At 35.1% G+C, this 10,785-nt stretch overlaps 1 long non-coding RNA gene across 1 annotated transcript; it reads right to left on the bottom strand.

Annotated features, from left to right (window-relative positions):
* Positions 1 to 5,638: 5,638 nt before the first annotated feature.
* Positions 5,639 to 7,485, bottom strand: LOC136971551 (uncharacterized). Its single transcript, XR_010880179.1, has 3 exons — positions 7,386 to 7,485; positions 7,173 to 7,270; positions 5,639 to 5,720 (listed from the first exon to the last, which is right to left on the bottom strand). It is a non-coding gene; the product is annotated as an uncharacterized lncRNA (long non-coding RNA).
* Positions 7,486 to 10,785: the final 3,300 nt, after the last annotated feature.

Raw genomic sequence — 10,785 nt, 5'->3', positions numbered from 1 at the left:
AGTGGCAAAGCGGTTCGGTTTCATGAACAGTGGGAGTTTGGTCGAGGGTTCGCGCCTAGCCTGGACGGGCTGGCCATGTGGAATTTTTCGGATTTTCGCCAAGTCTGTAACGCCTAAATAGAGGCCAGTAACCCTTAAAAGACCTTCCGGAAGGCATTATTCCACGCGTAACACGATCATCATAAAACGAATACAACTACTATTACATAACAATTACGTCACACTTTATCACGGGGCGATATAGCCTAGACTCTGCCCAACTTGCCAATACAAGCAAAATTTGAGAAGACCAGATAGTCGAGACGATTAAATCGTCGTTGGTTAGTTGTTTATTGTCCTCTTAGTTAAAATTTAGCTGTGTCTAAAATTTTTTAATTAATATTTTGTGCTTTTACGGTGTTTTTGGTAACACCATCTATTCCTATAAAAAACTGAAAAATGTGGATGCCATTATTGCCAATTATTTGCAATGTTCTTAAAGAGATTTACTACTACTGATAAAATATGTATGTCATAGTTTCGGTACGAGGTAAATTAAAAAACACTGTTGGAACTTGCGAATTCACTAGGAATTTGAAAAAAAAAATTTAATTTCTCGAATGCAACTAGTATTATATTAAACGAGTGAATTGTTATATTTATAAAATAATAATTACATTCCTTACAAGTAAAACATGATTCGATGTGATGATCGAAAAAATATAATGCTGGCGTTCAGCATTCTTTAGCTGCTATATTAATACTATATTAAACGGGATATTCCTGAACACTGTAATGAAACGCATGTCGGTGCATACACACATGAAACTTCCTGAAGGCATTTAAAATCGTATACAACTATTTCAATATCGTAAATGTAAAACCCCACAAATTGCTCCACCCAAGTCAAATTTGTTAGCTTTCGTTACATTGGATAGTAACAAGCAGCATTGTCAGGTTGCTTAGCGATTTGAATGAGAAAACGGGAAAACTTTAGTATTCGATTTGCAATTTGAGTAATGAAAAAAATATCAATATAACAATTTCATGTTTGACGAATTCTGTCTGCTTTATTTACACGGTAATACAGAATAATTGTGACGGCCGGATGGCCGAGCGGTCAAGGTAGCAGCCTACCGCTCTGGGGGACCCGGGATCGAATCCGAACGGGTCGAATAATCCCCAGGAATTTTTCGGGGGGTGGTCCGTTCGGATATGTCGGGCCCCGTCCCTCACCACCCGGTCGCCTCGTTGTGGGCCTGGCCGAACCCATAATGGGCCTACTAAAAGAGGCCCTCTTAGTGCCTACAGGGCGGAAAGAGTTAAAAAAAACAGAATAATTGTTGACAAACAATATAATAACGGCAACATATTGGCCGTTTTAATATATAGCGCTGTAACACTATACTATTGTGAGGGGGCCGAGGGGAAACGATTTCAAAACGAAAAATAACGATTATATGCGATATCATCGCTGTCTGGATGCCGAGCGGTAACAATCAACGTCATGTGGGAGCGGTTGAGGCAGAGATCGATGCCTCGTTTACAAACAACACAACCCGTTTATTAGACAATTTCACTTACAAAACGTTCATAGTCACATAGGGTTTAAGTCCTTGTATACTTTGTCGGAATCAACGATCGAAATTATTGTCAAATGTTTTACGACATCGTTACGTACAACGAATTGTGTCGCGATGTTTTGTAAACGTTCTTCTGTCACGTAATAAAATGTTAGAGGCGGTGACCTCGTTTCACTCACACTCCCCTTTCTAGCGCTGACCTTCCGTGAGTCAAGACAGCCGTGACATTTGATGATAGGGAAGCTGTGTTTCTGTAAGAAGCCGACTTACAGGGGCAATCAGTTAATTGCGCGTCAGTGATGGTTCTAGGTCCATTCGTACCGTACGTGGTGGCGGAAGAGACGACAAAAACCGACAAAAAAAAAAAAAAAAAAAAAAAAAAAAAAACATATACTACGTACAGTACAAAATAGTTTGCTTTAGGACAATCAGCCGTTCGGACATCCTGGGCGTCGATGTGGTTCTTCGATGGTCGATCGAAGGTGGTCCCGGAACAATGGCGTTGACAAGTCTGTAGGGCTCGGTAAGATTTCGTCCGTTGGCGTGGGGGACACGACCTAAGTCCGAAGTGGCACGGGTTACAGGTTGGCACAATAGACGAGAAATTGTTCTTTTTTTGCGCGTTGACACGTGACGTTTTGGTTATTCGGAACGTTAACCGAGTGCCAGGTGTCCTCGATTGTCGGGGATTATATCAATCTCCGTTCTTTCTTTCATCCATTTTGATTGGTCGTTCTCTCTCAATCACGCTTTCCGAGTGGTTGGTCCCTGGTTACTAAGCGTAACGAGACTCTTACCTGGAGCGCGAGAAAAGTCAAAATGTAAGATGAATTCGATCTTCCACCGATCATTGGACGACTTTCTTCCGCGATTTATGGTTTCTGCCTGGCAGTTTGTATCAAACAGTGGGTGTCCGACTACAAATGACTTTTACCTGTTTTTTTAAACTAATAAATTTTTCTCTAAATTAACCGTTTTTTTGCGTCTTTCGTGACGGGTCAGACCTGTCCGGTACATGACATTTCCATAAAAGTTTTAGTCAAATACTGGAAATGACAAAAATAAACAATTTATGAATTTTAGTTCTAAAATACAAATGTTACCATACATAATACAAATTGATACGATACAAACAATGATATAAAAACTTGTTTTTTTAATTTTTTATAAACTAACTCTATTTGGCAATTTTTTCCGCAAAGTCGTTAATTACTTTATCATAAAAGGTCGCTGGTCGTCGACTCCATCAACGTATTTGAAAGCTCTTTTTCTATCGAAAGCAACGCTTGCGATCACAATTTTTCTTCTGAGTGTTCCTGGCCAATGTATGAATTTGCTCCGTGGTCGAAAAACTACGCTCAGCAGACGCACCGGTAGATGGTACCGTAAAAATTAACGATATTAAATCATATAATTCTTTTAGTACGTCTTGTTCGGATCGACATTAATTATAATACTTTTTATGTCTAAGAGTAACTTTCAATTTAGTCCGGACACGAATGTAAATACTGCGATTAACTACGTAATTTAGATAAATCAAAAAATTTCCCATAAAATTTACTTAATTTAAAGAATTAAAACACGCTTGGAAAAATTGTTTTTCATAATATTAAAATTATTAACATCTAAAAGTGATAAAAATTCTAAAGATTTTCTGTCAATATAATTACAGTATAATTAAAAGAAAATTATAATTAAATATAACTTTGCGAATAAACGTACATAAAAATAACATTGAATACTGTTTACTTTTTAAATCTTAGACAATTCACGTAGTCAGACAGCTCCCTGCCAGTGGGTAAGGGATATAATCGTTGGAAGCGTTATACATGTGTTGCTTCCACCAGCTTCCATTGTGTGAGGTTGGTGCTCTGCAAAGCGCATGTGCCAATGCCCTCTGGCTGCTTTATACCATTCAGTTATTCTCGCCGTGAAAGCTGTCTCGTAAGCGCTTCCATTCCGCCACTGATATTCGAATATACAATAGCGATCTTATCGTTTTTTTCACATGTAGTATAGAAATTTGTAATAAGATACATAATGCGGTTATAATAAAATATTAATTATAATTAATTCAAAGTACGATAAAATATGAAAATTTATATTTTAGAAAATACAAGGGAAGGTGATTGGAAGGTGGAAGCGCCGCTTCCACCGCTTGCAATGACGGCACGCCACTGGTAAAAACTCAATCTTATGCAGCTAACGAGACTCTTCTGCAATTTTTATTCATATTTTTTAAAATTTATTTAATTTAAAATATATGCTCTCCACCACAAATTAATAGTATCTAGCCCCTGTACGTCATACATTTCCTGTAGCAACAGAATCGTTCCAGAATCTAGCTCCTTACAACGGAAAACATATGAATTGAAGTGACATGACTTTCGATTTGTATGGAAAGTTCGTAACAGTTAATCAGAGCCTGATGCCCCAATTCTTTACACGTATATTCTCGGCATATATCTGTCTAACTGTGTTTTCGAGATTAAGGAAGGACAGACAATGAGAATTTATAAATCTACAATTCTTTCAAATTGCAGCCCAACCAACCAAAAGAAAAAGTCGAAAATGTCCAGTTCGGTGGTCCTTTTTCAGACCAGTATTGCCGCCGCCCAGTTCTACTCCAGGTTGGTCATCCCAATTAATTTACTGGATTGACAAGGCGAAGGAATAGAAATCATCGCCAATAAGGATAGATTCGAATCAGAACAATTTCTCTCGAAGACATCAGTCATCGAAGATATCGACGAAGTATTTATCAACCTGCGAATAAGTAAAAACTCTCTTTCTCTCGAGATTAGATGAAATTAGTTTATTAGTTAAGAATACAGCAATAGAAGACCGCCGCTAGGTGTATTTTGTCATCTTATGTTGAGTTAATTAGCTTTGTAGTTGAGAAATGCATTTAATCCTAATAAATAAATTTAGTTACTGGGCTGCAATTTGAAAAAATTTTAGATCTATAAATTTCCACAGTCGTCTATCTATCCAGCTGTCTGTTCTGGCCTTCCTGAATCTTGAGAAAAGAGTTAGATAAAAGCCGAGCTTAGATTTTAAAGGGGTCCACCAGTGGCCAAGAGGTTCCGTTCCCCGAACAATGGCAGTTCGGTCGTGGGTTGGCGCCTGGCCAGGACGGGCTGGCCACGTGGAGTTTTCCGTGTTTTCTCCACGTCTGTAACGGCTGAATAGGGGCCTGTTACCCTTAAAAATACCTCCCGAAAGGAATCCCCCTTAAGCAGACCGTGTTGCCGTAAATTAATAAACAAACAAGATTTGAAAGAATTGAGGGAGGCAAGCGCGATTAACTATATGGGAAGTTACGTTATTGCAATTCAAACATTTTCCCCTTGAAAGGAGCTAAATGGTCGTCACGACTCTATTTCTATCGGAAAAGAATGATGTAGATGGGAAAGACATTACTAATTTGAGGTGGACAGCATAAATTTTACATTTAAAAAAATTATTAAAATTGTGATGATATCTCAATGAATAATTGCTAGTTTTCGTTTATAATTTTGTTGAGTAAATTGCTTCAGGGATTCTCTGTTTCTTGTTTCCGATGGAGAAAACGTGCGAAGGTAGAACGGTTTTCTGTGTTCCCAAAATAATACAGGTTGTGTCAGAATCCATATTTGTATGCGGTAGAATTGAATGTATATTTTATTACATTTTCATAAATTTACATCAAGAATAGTTTATGATATATTAACGTGAAAAGGTGCATTCTAATTCCATATTTCCACTAAGAATTTTCAATAACGTTACCAAATTGCTTACTGTGCTGTACATAAGATTCTTAGTTAGATTATCGAGTACAGATTGACTATTTACTAATCTAGCCAATGGAGATAGACCGCCATAGATCAAATCACAATTGGTAACTCCAGTACGGATATTGGTGTAAATACCATTAACACATATATATATTTTGTTTACATAAGCATCGAAAACCTCTTTTGTCAAATCGTATACAATAACTCCAAATAGTGTTGAAAGACATTTTACCACATTGATTATATTAGGCTTATTTTCAATGTAACAAACTTTCTTTAACAGACACGATATCATCGTACTTCCTTTGTTGATTTCATTTTCACAACCGAGTGAAGGGAACGTACTCGAATTCAGACATATCAGTAACCCGGTTGTTATATTCTGAAAATATTAAGAAAAATTAAAATTTGAAAAGAGAATCTCTGACTACTTTTCAAGATCTGTGCGTAGAATAGAAATTTCTAGTCAATGGAGATAATCGTAAACATTAAACATGTCTTACAATAAAAATTTACCAAGAGAGGTGACTGTTATTGTAAGAACATTAATTAAAAATTAGAGTTAATTAAAAAATAATAACGATTAATTAACTGTTAAAAAAAGCCTTTAGAAACTTTTTGATTCACTTTACAACACATAAAGTATAATTAAAAACGAATTATGTAACGAGAATTATGTAACGATAATTATCGTAAATTTCTTAACAAGTAACGAATTTTCTAAATTAATGGGAAATAATAATTGTTCTAATTAATTTCGCCATGATTATGTACGATAGACAAAATTACATTGATCACAACAAAATTACATTCAAAAACCCCCAAAAACATTTATTAGAATCTTGGTATACAAATATTTATAATGAATCTTCTGAAATTAAACCACAATTAAGAATCAAATGAAAAATTCTTTCGACTAAATTGTCGTTCTTACAAAAATACTTTAATTACATTATTGTAATAAACATGACGTGTGTTATAACTATTTAAATGATATTTAGTACATAAATGTCCTAGCTCTCTAGAAATAGCAAGTATAAACCAAGTGTATATAATAATTAACAGTAATGCATACAGAAATATTATATACAGTCAAACCTGTTTTTGTGCGGTCTTTTTCTGTGCGATTTGTTTTGTGCGATTTTTTTTGTGCGGTATATGAAAATTTCAATCAAATTGGAACATAATTGACTCCTGTAAAATTTTTTTAAAACTCTATTGGCTGTTTTCTATGACATCAGCAGGTTTTTTCATTTTTTATTCAGTAAAATTTTTTTCTCATACGTTTATTTCGGTCCCCTCTTATTTTAATAGCATAAAAACCATAAATATTATGTTATATTTGAACAGATGCGGTAAGTTAGCTCCTCTCCAGCTTTAGACTGCGGGTGTGAAATTTCACGCCTTGTTAAATGAAATAACACTTCCTGCAGCTATATTTATCAAATAAAATCATTATTTAACGATTATTTTTAACTTTTTAATGTTAGATTGGTATTTAAGTGGATATAATTAATTAATATAAAAATTAAAATTCTTAGAGGATTTTTCCCCATTAGGTGTTGCAGAAAAAGGCCCAAGGAGTTAAAAAAGCAATTCCTAGTTATTTCGTACGGTTTCGAGTTATTTTCTACGTGAGACTTTTTTATGCGGTCCCTATTCACCGCATAAAAAAAATTTTTAATTGTGTTGCGAAAACTATTTTTTATGGCCACTCGTGAAGTTTCGCGCGATTTTTTTTATGCATTTTCTTTTATGCGAACCCTATCCCCCGCATAAAAACAGGTTTGACTGTACTATTAATTATTTGTGTTAATTAAGAGTTTTTACTTACGGAAGGTATTGCTTCCAACTTTTCAATCAATGTAGAAAGTGAAACATCGTTATTAATCAAACCCAACTGACAATTTCTGGGTTGTTTTGAAATTAAAGCTTAAAAATAAATATTAATGTTATAACAAAAATTTTAGAATAAATTCATTGTCAGAAAAATATTCAGAAAGAACAAATTTCACTAATCTATAATAAAAAATGAATAAGTAAGTACTTAAAAGGAAAAACGGCAGCAAGAACTTCATCGTGATTGTACTCGCAACTGAAAAGCAGAAGACAATGCGTAATTTGCAACTTCAACTAGGAATGACGAATTATCTTCTACGACACTAATTTATGTATTTCAAACACGTGCAAGTAGAGATTTGACGTTATACAGATGTACAGCGCGATATTTGCACACGTTTCAGTTGTAAATTCTACACAAGTTATTTCAAAATATTTTAAAAGTTATTAAATAAAATTATAAAAATTTTATTTAAATTTCGACGAGATTTGAAATATTTAAAATTTATCCTCAAGTAAGCAGTCTTTTTAAAATGTCCGAAAGAAATTATATACAAAGCAGTAATTATTTATTGTGACGTGGTCACCATGCCGTGTTACAATTTCTAATCGTATTTTTAATTTATTTAATTTAAAATATATGCGATCCGCCTCACATTACTAGTGGCTGGCCTCTGTATATCGTACTTTTCCTGTAGCAATAGAGTCGTGCCGTCTTCTATCTATTTCCTTACAGGGGGAAATGTTTGAATTGAAATAACGTCAATTCGATTTGTATGGGACGTTCCTGTACAGTTAATCGGCGCCTATCTCCCGACTCCTTCCATGTCTCGTCTTGGTTTTCATCTACCTACCTCCGTTCTGGAGATTAAATTAAGGAAGGACACAGTCAGAGGAAATTTATAGGTGTACAGTACAATTTTTATCAAATTGCAGCCCAATAATTCTAGAAAAGAGTTCTTTATATCGCTATTATTATCCATCCATCCATAACTTACAACAAATAAGATCAAACTTGGCAAGAAATTGCCAAACAAGATAGCGAATGCATATTTCGACATTCAGACGAACTGGCTCAATCCTTATTTAAATTTCGAACTTAGAAATAAGAAATATTTACACAAATCCACTTTTACCGAGGGATTTCTTTTAAAAATACTCAATTGTAACTAACTTTTCATTTGTAAAAAATAATTTAATACAATATTTTCGTATAAATGAATATTTTCCCTGAAGTAAAATCAACCCATTTACTTGTATTACCGTTTAATATTTAATGTGTTATATGCTCAACGAGAAAAACTAATAACAGGAATAATTTAAAAATTGTAAGGATATTTTAACGTAGATCTCGATATTTGTGTAGTAAAATTAAAATAAAGAAAACAAATCTTAAGTTTGTATGAATTCGATTCTTTAAATTCTGATCCCTTTGTTAACAGAATAACTAAAGAGGATTCTGAGGCAAAAAAGAAGACATTTGTTTTAGCCTCTTCGGTATCAAATTATGTAAAAGGATTCTTCACGGAAAAAGCATAAAAATTTAAACTGTTCATAAAGAAAAACAGACTTTTAATAAGCGAAATATAATTTTCGAGTAAACACGCTTAGTTTTATAATTTATTCAAATTATCTATTTGTTTCATCCGCATTTATCATAAGCTACATGTCAGCAATAACGTTTTCGCAATAGCAGCTGACACTTGACAGTAGAGAAATGCAAATAACAAATGCAGTTTCCGGAGTAATTAAGGAGAATTTTCCATAAACGTTTTATTATCGAAATAATTACAAAACTACCTAATTTATAGGAATAATTCTTATTTAGCTTAAATAAGTATTTAAAATTATATGAAATCTGGTACAGATGAAACGATTGAGTATATGCAGTAATCAACATAGGAAACGGGACTGCATGGGTAATATTTATTCGAAATACACAAAAGAAGTAAAATCAAAAAATGTATAGGACAGTTTTCAACACGATTACTTGTACATTAGAAAGAATAAACAATTTACTTTCAAACAACACAAACAATAAATTTAAATAATACGAATAATACTGTAAAATTTTGCTCTGAAAAAGAAATGTGGCAGTTTTGACAGGAAAAAGTTGAAATAGCAAATAACAAAGGCAGATTACATCTCGTTAGCTGTAATAAATACCTTTAATCTTTTAACCGTTAATCAGCATACATGACTTTTAATAAGTAGAATCTTCTACTTAATTGTCATTTATTTACAGTTATCACTTAATTAAATTAATTATAAAAATTTTAAATTATAAAATATTTACAAAAAATCATTTTTTAGCTAACTGTAAAACTGTTTGTTATTTGCAATTCACATGTGTTATTCTATTGCTGTCTACACATGTAAGCTGTCACGAATAACACCTACACATTACATTTGGAGCTTTCGCTAACTGCAGACTTAAGCGAAAATTATAATTAATTAACTTACAAAACGTTCATAGTCACATAGGGTTTAAGTCCTTGTATACTTTGTTGGAATCAACGATCGAAATTGTTGTCAAATGTTATACGACATCGTTTCGAACAACGAATTGTGTCGCGATGTTTTGTAAACGTTCTTCCGTTACGTAATAAAAGGTTAATGGCGTTGTTGACCCCTTGGGACCTCGTTTCACACTCCCCTTTCGAGCGCTGATCTTCCGTGAGTCAAGACAGTGTAATCTTTGCGTGTTCTTTGTTTCTTTGTTACATAACCAGTTACGCGAGTCTAACTAGTTTTTACTAAGCTCTCCGACAAGCAACATCTAGTCTAATATTCGGCGCGTAGTCTTCAAAGAAAAGAGAAAAGTCCGGCAATGAAGATGGTTGCCATTCGCTGACCGGATGTTGCATTCTAAGTCCAGTTATTGAACAGGAAACGATGTCCGATGAGTGCAGATCGGAATGTCCGAAGTTTCTCTCAACGAAGGTCTATAATTTTCGGAGAATACATCGGCAAAGGACGAAGATGGAACCTTGTGGAAGGCACCCCCAACCATAGGCGAAGCTAGGGCGGGGCGGTGGGGGCGGCCCGCCCGGGTGTCACCCCTACACGGGTGACACCCGGTAGGCCTGTACCTAAAAAAAAAAAATCGCACCAGCTAAAAATCTTACTATGATTTATTCTATAAATCTAAACTCATGCGTCGCGACATCTCGTATTCAATATAGCGTTCGAGTTGCTCGAGTGCGAAGATATTACAATTCAACAGTGTTTTATAAAAAAGTTAAAAAGGGTGACATCACGATATCCGCACCGGGTGTCTCCCATGCTAGCTACGCAACTGCCATCAACGAGGGACATAGCCTTGTGGGACGCCACGGCAAAGAATCAAGTGTCCTTGTGGCCAGTGGCGTAGCGTGGGTGTCAGCCGCCCGGGGCGTAGGAAAATTTCGCCGCCCCCTTATTTAGGTATTTTTACAAGATATTATTATTTATTGTGAAATTTTGCCGCCCCCTAAAAGTGCCGCCCGGGGCGGGCCGCCCCTGCCGCCCCCACTACGCTACGCCACTGCTTGTGGCCTGGACTTAAATACGTTTTCGTCTCGAAATTCGTCACTTTATTAATTTTTAATCCCCTTTCTCGGACCCAG

Source organism: Centruroides vittatus, unplaced genomic scaffold (assembly GCF_030686945.1).
Source record: "Centruroides vittatus isolate TY-2023 unplaced genomic scaffold, ASM3068694v2 contig_260, whole genome shotgun sequence".
Taxonomy (NCBI): domain Eukaryota; kingdom Metazoa; phylum Arthropoda; class Arachnida; order Scorpiones; family Buthidae; genus Centruroides; species Centruroides vittatus.
This window is presented reverse-complemented; position numbering and strand designations above follow the sequence as displayed.